This window comes from Oncorhynchus mykiss, chromosome 17 (genome assembly GCF_057628025.1).
Source record: "Oncorhynchus mykiss isolate SJ-2025 chromosome 17, ASM5762802v1, whole genome shotgun sequence".
Classification (NCBI taxonomy): domain Eukaryota; kingdom Metazoa; phylum Chordata; class Actinopteri; order Salmoniformes; family Salmonidae; genus Oncorhynchus; species Oncorhynchus mykiss.
The window spans coordinates 24,349,139-24,365,136 of NC_143038.1; the positions used below are offsets into that span (position 1 = coordinate 24,349,139).

Consider the following 15,998-nt stretch of genomic DNA (forward strand, 5'->3'; position numbering starts at 1 on the left):
ATGGGTATGGAACCAGGATCATCCTGACCAGCTCAGCAGGAGCTTGTTCCCTGCAGTCTAAAATACATGTACTTATAAGCACCCTATCAACCTCCACACATTCACTCTTTATTAGTGTGTATGGATGTCTTTGCTGACAGGGACACACACTTTTCATGCCACGTCATTACAAAGTGATTTTCGTAGCAGGTTAGGAGAGCATTTTCCCTAACCCTAACCCTTTTCCTAACCTTAATCTAACCTGTAACGAAAAGGTCACTTCGGTATCGAAGTGGCGTGAAAAGAGTGCTTCCCGGATTGCCTCAGGCACAAATATTGCTCTGCAAGAGAGCCAATCCCTTCACTTGGCCAGTGTTAGAGATAGTCAATCACTATGTAGTACAAGAGACAGTCAGCCTCCTCCCACAACCTCAGTCTTGGCTGCCAATCGACCACCTTGTATTCTAGATAGACAGATATAAATACTTCATTAAGCAACTCAGTCACAAGGACAACAATCAACAACAGTTAAACAATCAACAGGCAAATAAAGGTTAAATAAAATAAAGAACCTTGTGACTGAATCCCTCCAATGCTTAATTTATGCTTGACTTACTTACAGTACGTTATCAATAACGAATATCAATAACGAATAGTGAGACAAGTAGAACTCAAGAGGTGAGCCAGCAGAAGAAAATTCAGTCATAGGGTGCATGTATATTTGCTCTGGCGTTCTACTTCGATTTCAGAGCACTCTCGTTTGAGTGTGCCAGAACACAGATTAACTGATGAGTTTACAAATGTATATGGCCGGTGTCAGTAAACGTCGGCAAAAAAAAGGTAATTCAAATGTGCCAGCAGAACAGTTACAGTCACCAGCGCTCTGGATAACATGAAAACAGCCTAACCAGCTCTGCTAGGGCGAATAAAATGGTCAGAGTGAGCTGTTCTCTCTTTTGTGTCTGGAAGTACCTAGCAAGCTAGCCAACGTTAGCCAGTTAGCTTGGGTGCTTGACTGCTTTTGTGAGGTCAGAACGTTCGGATCAACCCTACTCTTAGGCCAGAGTGTCCAGTGTGCGCTCTGAACACTCCAGGAGCGAAACGCTCTGAATTTACAAATGGACAATCTGACAACGCTCTGAATTTTTGAACGCCCAGAGCTCACTCTGAGCACACTCTGGCAATCAAGATTGAATGTACGAACACACCCTTAATGACTATTAATTCCAACCCAAAGCCCTTAGTTTGCTGTGCGCTGTGTATATCATCTCAGGAGTGTAAGACACAGCTGCCAGTTGGAGAGGGGGGATTTTCAACAATTTTAGTGTCCTATTTACTGAACACTAATTCAAACATAGCACATGGGACAGCAACCCATTCCATCTCATCCCAAAGAGGTCTGGGGATTGTGCAGACCACTCAAGTAAACTGAACTTGGTGTCATGTTTCATGCAAAGTTTTTCAACACCTCAATTGTCCAGTGTTGGTGAGCAAGTGCCCACTGGATACACTTCTTGTTTTATTTGATATGAGTGGATTGTGATCGCCTGCTACAATAGCCCATCCATAATAAGGTTCGTCGAGTTGTGCGTTCTGAGATTACGTTCTGTACACCACTGTTGTGCTGCACCGTTATTTGTCTATTGGTCGCCCGCCTTTTAGCTTGCATGCCTTTTGCCATTCTCCTTCGACCTCTCTCATGAATGAACTGTTTTTGCCCACAAGACTGCCGTCGACGGGAACCATTCTTGGTAAAATCCTAGACACTGTCATGAGTGAAAAGCCCAAGAGAGCGGCTGTTTCTGAAATACTGGATCCGGCACACTCAAGTGACTTACAGTAGTGAATGCATACATTTTTTTGTTGGTGGCCCCAGTAGGAATCAGACCTCCCATCCTGGCATTGAAAGCACCATGCTCTACCAACTGTCACACTTTGTTTTTGCACTAAAACACTTCTGGAATTCTGATGGGTTTGCAAAGGGGGACATGATGCCATCTTAAGAACCCAGGAGCAACACACTGGAATGCATTTCCTGCCTCAAAGCAGAGAGGGACAGAGGAAAACTGAGGATATTTATTTGATTAATTTAACCTTTATTTCGACAGGGAGTCATGCTGAGACCAAGTTCTCTTTTACAGATGAGCCCTGAATCAAACATACACATCACTACACTCAATACACATCAATATACATATAGAAATACACAAAATGCAAAACACAATCATATAAAACAAACACGTTCTTCAGTATAAAGGCCCTCATTCAGCCATCTAAATAGCCCCAGAGACACCAACGCATCCAATTGCAAAAAAACTAAAATCAGATTAACCTAACTCAGCGGATATCGAAGGGCTCTTCAGAGTTAGCCATCCTTGAGATTGAGTCTGGCAGCTCGTACGTCTGTAACAATGAAGTAAGGTACAGCAGAAGTTTATGCAAGTCAAGAGGGCTTTATAAACAAAAAGAGTGCAATGCATCAATCTACGAGACTTCAAAGAGGGTCAGGCCTACTTTCTGATACAGAAAGCAATGATGTGTACAGAACCTGTCGCCTGTAATAATGCGTAGTGCGTTATGATAAACAATTTATCAAAGTTACGAAATTGATTGTGCTAAGCATGAACAGCACTTGACGGTGGTCCTCATACATTGTTATTATAAAGCTTTCATGGTGACATACAGTGGCCTGTGAAAGTATTCACCCCCCTTGGCATTTTTCCTATTTTATTGCCTCACAACCTGGAATTGAAATAGATTTATTTTAGGTTTGTATCATTTGATTTATACAACAAGCCTACCACTTTGAAGATGCAAAATATTTTTATTGTGAAACAAACAAGAAATAAGACAAGAAAACTGAAAACTTGAGCATGTGTAACTATTCATCCTGTCCCCCCCAAAAGTCAATACTTTGTAGAGCCACCTTTTGCAGCAATTACAGCTGAAAGTCTCTTGGGGCATGTCTCTATAAGCTTGGCACATCTAGCCACTGGGATTTTTGCCCATTATTCAAGGCAAAACTGCTCCAGCTCCTTCAAGTTGGATGGGTTCTGCTGGTGTACAGTAAATCTTTAAGACATACCACAGATTCGATTGAGAATTGGATTGAGGTCTGGGCTTTGACTAGGCCATTCCAATACATTTAAATGTTTCCGCTTAAACCACTCGAGTGTTGCTTTAGCAGTATGCTTAGGGTCATTGTCCTGCTGGAAGGTGAACCTCCGTCCCAGTCTCAAATCTCTGGAAGACTGAAAAGTTTTCCCTCAAGAATTTCCCTGTATTTAGCGCCATCCATCATTCCTTCAATTCTGACCAGTTTCCCAGTCCCTGCCGATGAAAAACATCCTCACAGCATGGTGCTGCCACCACCATGCTTCACTGTGGGGATGTTGTTCTCGGGGTGATGAGAGGTGTTGGGTATGTGCCAGAAATAGCGTTTTCCTTGATGGCCATAAAAATCAATTTTAGTCTCATCTGACCAGAGTACCTTCTTCCATATGTTTGGGGAGTCTCCCACATGCCTTTTGGTAAACAGCAAACGTGTTTTCTTATTTACTTCTTTAAGCAATGGCTCTTTCTGGCCACTCTTCCATAAAGCCCAGCTCTGTGAAGTCTACGGCTCAAAGTGGTCCTATGGACAGATACTCCAATCTCTTTTTAACAATGGATTTACTGCTGCTCCGTGGGATGTTCAAAGTTTTGGATATTTTTTTATAACCCAACCCTGATCTGTACTTCTCCACAACTTTGTCCCTTACTTGTTTGGCGAGCTCCTTGGTCTTCATGGTGTCGCTTGCTTGGTGGTGCCCCTTGCTTAGTGGTGTTGCAGACTCTGGGGCTTTTCAGAACAGGTGTTTATACATGTATACTGAGATCATGTGACAGATAATGTGGCACTTAAATTGCACACAGGTGGACTTTATTTTACTAATTATGTGACTTCTGAAGGTAATTGGTTGTGCCAGATCTTATTTAGGGGCTTCATAGCAAAGGGGGTGAATACATATGCACGCACCACTTCTCAAGCTCTGTCAAGCTGGATGGGGAGCGTCGCTGCACAGCTATTTTCAGGTCTCTCCAGAGATGTTTGATCAGGTTCAAGTCCGGGCTCTGGCTGGGCCACTCAAGGACATTCAGAGACTTGTCCCATTCCACTCCTGCGTTGTCTTGGCTGTGTGCTCAGGGTTGTTGTCCTGTTGGAAGGTAAATCTTCGCCCCACTCTGAGGTCCTGAGCGCTCTGGGGCAGGTTTTCATTAAGGATTTTTCTGTACTTGCTCCATTCGTCTTTCCCTCGATCCTGACTAGTCTCTCAGTCCCTCCGGCTGAAAAGCATCCCCACAGCATGATGCTGCCACCCCCATTCTTCACCGTAGGGATGGTGCCAGGTTCTTCCTCCAGATGTAACGCTTGGCATTCAGGCCAACAAGTTCAATCTTGGTTTCATCAGACCAGAGAATCTTGGTTCTCACGGTCTGAGAGTCTTTAAGTGCCTTTTGGCAAACTCCAAGTTGGCTGTCATGTGCCCTTTACTGAGGATTGGTTTCCGTCTGGCCACTCTACCATAAAGGCCTGATTGGTGGAGTGATGCAGAGATGGTTGTACTCTGGAAGATTCTCCCATCTCCAAAGAAGAACTCTGGAGCTCTGTCAGAGTGACCATTGGGTTCTTGGTCACCTCCTTGACCAAGGCCCTTCTCCCCCGATTGCCGGGCGGCCAGCTCTAAGAAGAGTCTTGGTGGTTCCAAACGTCTTCCATTTAAGAATTATGTAGGCCACTGTGCTGTCTCTGAGCTCTACAGAGAATTCCTTCGACCCAATGGCTTGGTTTTTACTCTGACCTGCAGTGAGGGACCTTATACAGGTGTGTGCCTCTCCAAATCATATCCAATCATTTTAATTTACCACAGGTGGACATTTCAAGGATGATAAATGGAAACAGGATGCACCTGAGCTCAATCTCGAGTCTCATAGCAAAGGGTCTGAATACTTATGTATATAAGGTATTTCAGTTTGTTTTTTGTTTTTTGGCAAAATTTCTAAAAACCTGCTTTCACTTTTTCATTGTGGTGTATTGTGTGTAGATTGATGAGGATGTTTTATTTAATCAATTTTAGAGTAAGGCTGTAACGTAACAAATGTGGAAAAAGTCAAGGGGTCTGAATATTTTTCGAATGCACCATACGACATCTTGGTCCTCTTCCCTGCTATTCAAATCTGAAATTGGAACAGCATTATCTGGTACTGATGCAGCTGTTTAAACCTGTTACGGCTGCTGTCCCTGTACAGGGATCAACATCAGCGCACATCAGCGGAAATTTCAGAGTGACAACTAATAGTACTCGATACAACTCAAACTTTCATTAAAACACACATGCAGGGTACTCAATTAAAGCTACACTCGTTGTGAATCTAGCCAACATGTCAGATTTTTAAAATGCTTTTCGGCGAAAGCATGAGAAGTTATTATCTGATAGCATGTAACCCCCGAAATACACAAAGGGGACGTAAACAGAATAATTAGCGTAGCCGGCGCTACACAAAACGCAGAAATAAAATATAAAACAGTCATTACCTTTGATGAGCTTCTTTGTTGGCACTCCTATATGTCCCATAAACATCACAATTGGGTCTTTTTTTCGATTAAATCCGTCCATGTATACCCAAAATGTCCATTTATGAAGGCCGTCTGATCCATGGAAAAGCACCGTTTCAAAACGCACCGTCATTTTTTTAAATTAAAAAAGTTACCTTTGACAAAACACTTCAAACTACTTTTGTAATCCAACTTTAGGTATTAGTAAACGTTAATAATCGATCAAATTGATCATGGGGCGATCTGTATTCAATAGCAGCACGTTTTGAAATCATGGTCCACATTCTCTCTTTCATTACTTCCTGTGGTGTGCTCGACGACAGCAAGTGCCTATTCCTCATGTTACCAAGAATTAATTTAAAATCAATTAACAGTACTGGTGACATCGTGTGGAAGCTGTAGGCATTGTAAACATCTATTTTCCCTTGCCATAGACAATACAGAGACTGGCGGAGGGATATTTTTGGGTTTTTTTTGTGAACAGTTTTCCTTGGGATTTTTCCTGCTAAACGCGTTCGGTTATAGTCACAGACATGATTTAACCAGTTTTATAAACTTCAGAGTGTTTTCTATCCACACATACTAATCATATGCATATACTATATTCCTGGCATGAGTAGCAGGACGTTGAAATGTTGCGCGATTTTTAACAAAAAGCTGCAAAAATTCGCAGCCTCTTTAACAGTTTTAAGTAACTGCATCAACAACATTTTATGTATCTTTTTAAGACAACTGACATTTTTACCACTTTCTTAACAAGTTAGAAAAAAGTAAACTTCTCTGCTATTCAAATTTGTCAATGGAACATACATTCACATTATAAATTTTTCATGGTGACATACAGGGTATATGACCACACAGACCAATGAAGAGTGTGAGAAAGATTTCCACTGTCTGTAAAGAGAAGAGCGGGATGTACATTGATCCTGCTGCTCTGATTGGATGGAGTGAAGCTGTCTCCGTTCACTCGCTTCATATTTCACCTGATCACTTCTCATCGCACTTCTTTCAGTTTTCACACACAACAACTGTAGTTTAGACACTGACCACAGCTACTGACCACAACCATACACCTCTGACCCAAACTACTGAACCAGACCACAACCACAAAACTACTGACCACTAATGACCACAACTAGCTACTCACCACAACCACACAACTTCTGACCACACACCTACTTACCAAAACTACTAACCACTACTGACCACAACTACTGACCCCAACTACTGACCACAACCACACAACTACTGAGCAATATTACTGACCACAACTACTGATCTCAACTACTGACCACAACCACACAACTACTGAACACTATTACTGACCACACAACTACTGAACCGCACAACTAATGACCACAACCACACAACTAATGACCACAGTTAGTGACCACAACCACACAACTACTAAACCACAACTACTGACCAAAACCACAAAACTACCGATCACACCTACTGACCACAACTACTGAACACAACTACAAAACTTGGGACCGCAATGACTGACCACTACTAACCATAACTACTGACCATAGCTACTGACCACTACCACAAAACTACTCACCAAAACTACTGAACACAACTACAGACCACAACCACAAAACGACTGACCACAATGACTGACCACTACTGACCACAGCTACTGACCACAACCACACAACTACTGAACCAAAACTACTGACCACAACCATACAACTAATAACCACAAAACCACTGAACCATATAAGTTATGACCTCAACTACTGACCACAACCACAAAACTACTGACCACAAGCACACAACTACTGACCACAACTACTGACCAGGTCCATACTGTAGGGACCAAAGAACCTTCAACACAACCACACAACAACACAATTACTTACCACAACTATTGACCACAACTACTGACCGTAACTACTGACCGCAACTGGCACTGTCATAGTATTCCACCTTTCCAACAAGTCAGTTCTTCAAATTTCTGCCCTGCTAGAGCTGCCCCGGTCAACTGTAAGTGCTGTTATTGGGAAGTGGAAATGTCGAAGAGCAACAATGGCTCAGCCGCAAAGTGGTAAGCCATACAAGATCACAGAACGGGACCGCTGAATCGCATAGAGCATAAAAATCGTCCTTGGTTGTCCCCGGTTGCAACACTCACAACCGAGTTCCAAACTGCCCCTGGGAGCAACGTCAGCACAAGAACTGTTCATTGGGAGCTTCATGAAAGGGGTTTCAATGGCCGAGCAGACACACACAAGCCTAAGATCAATGCCAAGTGTCAGCTGGAGTGGTGTAAAGCTCTGGACTCTAGAACAGTGGAAACGTGTTCTCTGGAGTGATGAATCACGCTTCACCATCTGTCTGACGGACAAATCTGGGTTTGGCGGATGTTAGGAGAATGGTACCCGCCGGAATGCATAATACCAACTGTAAAGTTTGGAGGAGGACGAATAATGGTCTGGGATTGTTTTTCGTGGTTGGAGCTAGGCCCCTTCATTCCAGTGGAGGGAAATCTTAACACTACAGCAAACAATTGTAATGGCGCTGGGGAGGAGAGTTGGACAAGAAGGATTTACTCCAGACACCTGAACAGGCCCTCATCCCCGTCATTTGCAGGAGAAAGAGATGGAAGAGTTATCAATGAAGGAGATTGTGGTGCCTTGTGAGGATCCGCCAACGAGTGACTAATTTGCCTTTGTCATCGTTCCTATTGGCCAACGTTCAATAGCTGGATAATGAATTGAACGAACTAAAAGCACATATATCCTACCAACGGGACATTGAAAAGTGTTAAATCTTATGTTTCACCTGGCCGTGGCTGAACAACAACATGAATGACATACAGCTGGTGGATTATACACTGTATCGGCAGGATAGAAGAGCAGCCTCTGGTAAGAGAAGGGGTGGCGGTCTATATAGATTTGTAAACAATAGCTGGTGGATGATTTCTAAGGATGTCTCAAGGTTTTGCTTGACTGAGGTAGAGTATCTCATGATAAGCTGTATACCGATTCTCTACCTAGAGAGTTTTCATCTCTATTTCCGTAGCAGTCTACATACCACCACAGACCGATGCTGGCACTAAGAACGCACTCAATTAGCTGTATACCGTCATAAGCAAACAGGAAAATGCTCATCCAGGGGCGGTGCGCCTAGTAGCCGGGGACTTTAATGCAGAGAAACTTAAATACGTTTTACCTCATTTCTACCAGCATGTTAAATGTGCAACCAGCGGGAAAAAAACTCTAGACCACCTTTACTTCACACACAGAGACGGGTACAAAGCTCTCCCTCACCCTCCATTTGGCAAATCTGACCAGAATTCTATCCTCCTGATTCCTACTTACAAGCACAAATTAAAGCAGGAAGCACCAGTGACTCAGTCAATAAAAAAAGTGGTCAAATGAAGCAGATCCTAAGCTACAGGACTGTTTTGCTAGCATAGACTGGAATATGTTCAGGGATCCTTTGATGGTATTGAGGAGTACACCACATCGGTCACTAGCTTCATAAATAAGTACTGTGACAGTTTGCTTGGTACTGGGTCCTTGCGGCGACACGGAGAAGAGCGGCCCGGGCCTTCCTCCAGGTGCGATGACAACGGCGCATTTGATCAAGAACAGAGGGGACCGCAACCTCAACCTCTTGGGCGGGGAACAAGGTGGGTTCGTAACCCAGAGCACACTCGAAAGGTGACATACCTGACGAGGCGTTGGTGAGGGTGTTGTGGGCATATTCAACCCAGGGTAGCTGAGCAACCCAGGAGAAAGGGTTAGTAGAAGTCACGCAGCGTAGGGTAGTCTCCATCTCCTGGTTGCCCCGTTCGGTCTGGCCGTTGGTCTGGGGGTGATATCCAGAAGAAAAACTGACATTGATACCAAGAGCTGAACAGAAGGATCTCCATATCTGTCAGAGGGAATGCCTTGCAGACGAAACACATGGGATACCAGCAGGTCCTCAGTTTCCCTGGAAGGGAGCTTGGAGAGTGAATCGCTTTGGAAAATCTGTCAATAATGGTGAGGACGACTGAGTTACTATTAGATGGGGGAAGGCCAGTGATGAAGTCTAGAGCTATGTGCTACCAGTGGCGACTGGGTATGGGAAATGGGTTTTAGTGGAGGTTTTGTTCCGGGGATAGACCGAGCAGGCTGAGACAAACTCCCAGGCATCTCTCTCCATAGTGGGCAACCAAAAGTGCTGATGCAGGAAGGTGAGGGTCCGGTTTATACCAGGGTGACAGGTGAGGCAGGTAGAATGGGCCCACTGAAGAACATCAGAGCGAACAGAATCAGGAACAAACAGAGCATTTCTAGGACTGGTCAGGCTGGTGGCAACAATGCAGGTGGATGGCACAATGGAATCTGGCTGAGAACCAGTGTTGTCGGTGGTGAACTGGCGGGAGAGGGCGTCAGGCTTGGTATTCCTAGAACTGGGGCGATGAGTGTGAAATTGAATCTACCGAAGAACAAAGCCCACCTGGCTTGTCGGGAGTTCAGATGTTTGACGGTCTGGATGTAGGACAGGTTTTTGTGGTCTGTCCACACAATGAAGGGGAGTACAGAGCCCTCCAGCCAGTGACATTACTCCTCAAGAGCCAGCCTAACTGCCAGGTGTTCCCGGTTACCGATGTCAAAATTGTTCTCTGCAGGTGAGAGTTTACGGGAAAAGAATGCACATGGTTGGAGCTTCTGATCAGAGGGGGAATGTTGAGACAGAACAGCATCTATCCCGATGTCGGAGGCGTCCACCTCCACGATGAACCGGAGTTCTGGGTCCGGCTGAGTGAGGACCGGAGCGGAAGTGAAGTGGCGCTTGAGTTCCAGGAACGCTGCCTCTGCCTCAGGGATCCAGTGAAACGGAGTGGAGGTGGAGGTGAGAGGGGTGAGAGGTGCTGCCAGATGGCTATAGTTGCAGATGAAACGTCTGTAAAAATGGGCAAACCCCCAGGAAACGCTGTAGCTGCTTCAGGTTAGAGGGCGCAGGCCACTCTGTGACTGCCATGACCTTGGTGGGGTCCATACGTAACTCCCCCTGTGCAATAATATATAACCCAGGAAGGACACCGAGGAAGCAGGAAACTCACATTTCTCAGCTTTGACAAAAAGCTTATTCTCCCACAGCCGCTGGAGAACTTGATGAACGTGTTGCTGGTAAGCCCCAGGGTCCTTGAATATGAATGTCATCCGAATAGACAAAAATGAAGCGTCCAATCACATCCCTCAGCACATCATTGACTATGTTCTGGAAAACAGCAGGAGAGTAAGACCAAAAGGCGTGACCAAATACTCAAACTGGCCAAGTGGTGTGTTAAACGTAGTTTTCCACTCGACCCCCTCTCTGATGGGGACAAGGTGGTAGGCATTCTAGAGGTTGACTTTGGTGAACACCATGGCACCATGGAGGGAGACAAAAGCAGAACTGATGAGTGGCAAGGGACACTTGTTTTTCACTGTGATATTTTTCAGCCCATGGAAGTCTACGCACGGCCTCAGTGACGCATTCGTCTTATTTACAAAGAAAAAAACAGTATCCACCGGCGAGTATGAAGGCCTGATAAGTCCTGCAGCCAGGAAATCCTGGATGTACTTCTCCATAGCCTTGTGCTCGGAGCAAGAGAGGTTATACGACCGGCTACTGGGGAGATTAGCTCCAGGCAGGAGGTCAATGAGGCAGTCATACGGCCGTTGAGGCGGCAGCGGCAGGGCGTGGAGCTTGCTGAACACAGGACCTAGATTGTGATACTCGGGAGCAACTGTTGACAGGTCCGGAGGTTATGGAATGGACTGGGGCACAGACAAGGCAGGAGCAAGGGCAGAATGTAAACAATTAGAGTGACAAAATGAACTCCAAGTGGTTGTCCAGTCGATCTGAGGGTTGTGCAGCTTTAACCATGGATGGCCAAGAACCAGAGGAGAGTGAGGGCAGTCGATTATGTGGAAACTGATCCTTTCCTGGTGGTTTCCAGAGAGATGACAGGGACGGTCCTCTACCAGACACTGTCCCAGACTCTCCCAGACACTCCCAGACAGCTGTCCATTGAGAGCGTTGACATCGAGGGGTGGATCGAGTGGAACAGTGTCCAGGCCCAACTGAGTAACGACACCACGGTCCAGGAAACTCTCGTCGGCGCCCCAGTCGATGAGAGCTGGCAGAGGAAAAGCCTGGCTCTACCGCACGAGGACGCCGTCAAGCAGGGGTCTGGGGGGCGATGGGCAGGCAATTTGGCTCAACAGTATATCCCCCATTATTGCAGAGATTGCCGAGCCACCTCTTTTGCTGGACACAGGGAACAAGTGGAAACAAAGTGACCAACCTGGTCATAGTATAGGCAGCTCCTAGTGCTGATTCGCTGCTGCCTCTCCTCTGGAGAGAGACAGGCCCGGTCGAGCTGCATGGGTTCAGGTTCTGGAAGAGACTTGGGGAGGGAGGCAGTCGGGGAAGGAGAACAAGGCAAGGAATCAGATGTTATGGGGCATGCAACCTTACCTGCCTCTCCCTCTGACGCTCACGGAGATGGTTGTCGATTCGGATGGCGAGAAAGATGAGTTCAGCGAGTCCATCAGGCTTATTCCTGGACACCAACTCGTCCTTGATGGTCTCAGTGAGAGCATTCTGGAATGCTCCCTGAAGGGCCTCCTCATTCCAGCCTCTCTCAGCGGCAAGAGTGTGAAACTCGATCGCCACTTCAGCGACACTATGGGAGCCTTGACGGAGGGACAGGAGTCATTTAGCGGCATCCTTAGCATTGACAGGGTGGTCAAAGACTCTATTCATCTCCTCCGTGAAGTTGGAGCAGGTGAAGCAGATGGGAGACTGTCTATCCCACACCGCCATGGCCCAGGAGAGCTCTGCTCCACGGAGGCAGCAAATCAGGAAGGAAATCTTGGCCCATTCGCTAGCATAAGAGTAGGGCTGTTGCTCGAACACTAGTGAACATTGTACCAAAAAGGCTCTACAAGTTCTGAGGTTGCCATCATAACGCTCAGGAGCCCGAACAAATGGCGGAGGAGAAGGACTAGGGGCTGGTTGCGAGCTCTGGGGGAAGGTCCGGCCCTGCAGGTCAGAAAGGCTCAGTAAAAACTAATTGACGGTTGGGGTTTTAGGGCTTGGTCATGTTGCTCGAGCAGGGTGCCTTGGCAGGCGAGGGTTTGGTGGAGAGGATCTAAGTCTGCTGGGTTCATATCTTGGGCCAGATCGTACAATTACGTGGGGTGGAGCAGGTAAACCCAAGTGCAGACACAGATGAGGAGACAGGGATAAGGTAACCAAGCTATTTATTGAAAAGCGGGGGGGGCGGGGGGGGGGTGCATGCCAGGGGTAGCTTGGGTGGGTAGCAGGGAACCAGGAACTGAGGCTGTGGCTGCAAGGGGAGAAAAGGGCATGGTAAGCAGGTCCGAAGCGGAATCCAAGGAAGCAGTAGAGCGGGGGTCCAGGGCTGGGAAGCAGGACTGACGAGACAAGGGACTGGAGACAGGGTCCAGAGTCAGGACGGATGGAACTGTAGCGGAGAGAAAAGCAGTGTAAGGCTAGGGAAAACAGGCACCACAGGATAACACTATCTATGCAGGAACAAACGGCTTGAAATGCAGACTGACTGAGCAGAGGCTACGATCTGGCAGCGTGGGAGTGGCAGGGCTGAGTATGAGGTCTTGATTATGGAACAGGTTGCAGCTGACTCCAGCACACCTGTCTCCACTCACACAATCAGACACACCCACACAGCGAGAGAGAGGGAGAGAGCACTGGGGGAGTGGCGGCAGGTTAGGGAGACACATGATGAGAAGTAGAGGGCGGGGCAGGGGCAGATGTAACGCAGTTATGGTGCTGCTAGCAGCGGATTGTCGAAGCTGGTGAGATAACAGCTTGCCAGCTTTCTATCCATGTTCATAGAATTTTTGCCTTGACTTAAACAGCTGCTCCGTTTGTTTGGTGGAAAGATTGACAAATTCAGATTGGTGTAGCAGTCTCTATTTGTAGAGTTCAGAAGTCGGAGAAGAGGCATATCTGTTGTGCACATCTAGAATGAGTTGAGATAGCTCCAATAAGCGTTGGGTGCACTCTTTGTTGTCAAAGACCCTATGGTAGAGTGAGACACGTCAGGGGTGCAGTTTATCTGTAAAAAGACATCAATGTGATATGTTGATATGTATTTTTTAAAGGCACTACAGGATAGTAGTAGTGGATCAAGTTGCCATGCGCGTAGTGACACACTACTGTCCGGAAAGCGGATATCTAGCTGGACAGGGCTACGGTCTGATATAAAGATGCTGTGTTATTGGCTATTAGTTACAAAAGGAAGAATTCTATTGTCCAGCAGGACCAAGTCAATCATAGAGTATGAGCGGTGGACTGGAGAAAGAAAGGAGTACTGTTTAGCAGTGACATTGCTCCTCCTCCATGGATCAGATACATTTTAGGATTCTACAAATTAGTTTATTACTGCATCTGATTTTGAAATGACATCGTTGGGCTTCTGTCTGAACCTGTCTAGACTTGGATGCAATACACAATTGAAATCTCCGGCCAATATTAAATGATGAGAGTTAAGGTCGGGAAGTGTTGAGATGAGGTCAGAGAAAAATTTAGCGTCATCCAATTAGGAGCATAGCATATCTGCCATTAGTATCTGAAATTACTTTGGAGGAGCCTTTTCTGATAAGGATGGCTGCCCCTCTGGCCTTAAAACCAAAGTTGGAGTGAAATATTGGGTCTGCCCATCCTCCCTTTAATTTATCATGGTCGCTGGACCGGAGATGGGTCTCTTGGAGAAAAACAATGTCCGGATTTAAGGACTTAAGATGAGCACACACTCGGCTATGCTTGACCACCTGGTTAATTCCTTTCATGTTTCAGCTGATAATGCATGTGGAGCCTAGAGTATGTGAATTAGACAAAGTCACAGTAATCAGAAATTAATGTTAGTACGATCTGAAAGGTCAGAGTAATAAAACGCAAAGAAAATACAAAAAAGCTAAAAACAACAAAATACCCAGAAGAAAACCTTGGACCCCTATGCTGGCCTTCCCCCTGTCGGAAGGCAGCATCTACCTCTCTTAGACTAGAGCAAAATGCTACCATGTTAAACTGAACCTAAGTAGAGCTCTGTCCAGGGCGAACATAATCAAATTTACACCTAGGGAAAGGGATTCTGGAGGGAACCAACTCAGCTATCCAAGGTATCTTATGCAATATGCATATTTCAAGGATAGTAAAACAATATATAAAAAGGAGGTATAGGTATATGTCCCCCCCCACCAACCCCACCCACTTGGGATGACTTAAAACAAAATATGTATACAGTTGAAGTCAGAAGTTTACATGCACTTAGGTTGGAGTCATTAAAACTAATTTTTCAACCACTCCACAAATTTCTTGTAAACAAATTATAGTTTTGGCAATCTATTTTGTGCATGACACAAGTAATTTTTCCAACAATTGTTTACAGGCAGATTATTTCACTTATAATTCACTGTATCACAATTCCAGTGGGACAGAAGTTTACATACACTAAGTTGACAGTGCCTTTAAACAGCTTGGAAAATTCCAGAAAATTATGTCATGACTTTAGAAGCTTCTGATAGGCTAATTGACATCAGTTGAGTCAATTGGAGGTGTACCTGTGGATATATTTCAAGCCCTACCTTCAAACTCAGTACCTCTTTGCTTGACATCATTGGAACATTTTAAAAAATCAGCCAAGAACTAAAGATTGTAGACCTCCACAGGTCTGGTTCATCTTTGAGAGCAATTTCCAAACGCCTGGAGGTACCACTTTCATCTGTACAAACAATAGTACGCAAGTATAAACACCATGGGACCACGCAGCCGTCATACCGCTCAGGAAGGAGATATGTTCTATCTCCTGGAGGTGAACGTACTTTGGTGCGAAAAGTGCAAATCATTCCCAGAACAACAGCAAAGGACTTTGTGAAGATGCTGGAGGAAACAGGAACAAAAGTATCTATATCCACAGTAAAATAGTCCTATATCAACAAAACCTGAAAGGCTGCTCAGCAAGGAAGAAGCCACTGCTCCAAAACCGCCATAAATAAGCCAGACTACGGTTTGCAACTGCACATGGGGACAAAGATAATACTTTTTGGAGAAATGTCCTCTGGTCTGATGAAACAAAAATATAACTGTTTGTGGCCATAATGACTATTGTTATGTTTGGAGGAAACAGGGGGAAGCTTGCAAGCGGAAGAACACCATCCCAACCGTGAAGCACGGGGGTGGCAGCATCATGTTGTGGGGGTGGCAGCATCATGTTGTGGGGGTGTTTTGCTGCAGGAGGGACTGGTGCACTTCAAAAAATTGATTGCATCATGAGGGAGGGAAATTATGTGGATATATTGAAGCAACATCTTGGTCGCAAATGGGTCTTCCAAATGGACAATGACCCCAAGCAGACTTCCAAAGTTGTGGCAAAATGGCTTAAGGACAA

The 15,998-nt window shown here is 45.6% G+C and overlaps 1 protein-coding gene across 8 annotated transcripts in view; it reads left to right on the plus strand.

Moving 5' to 3' along the window:
- Positions 1-15,998, plus strand: part of ripor3 (RIPOR family member 3) — an 81,478-nt gene that overhangs the window by 22,037 nt on the left and 43,443 nt on the right. The window lies entirely within an intron of this gene.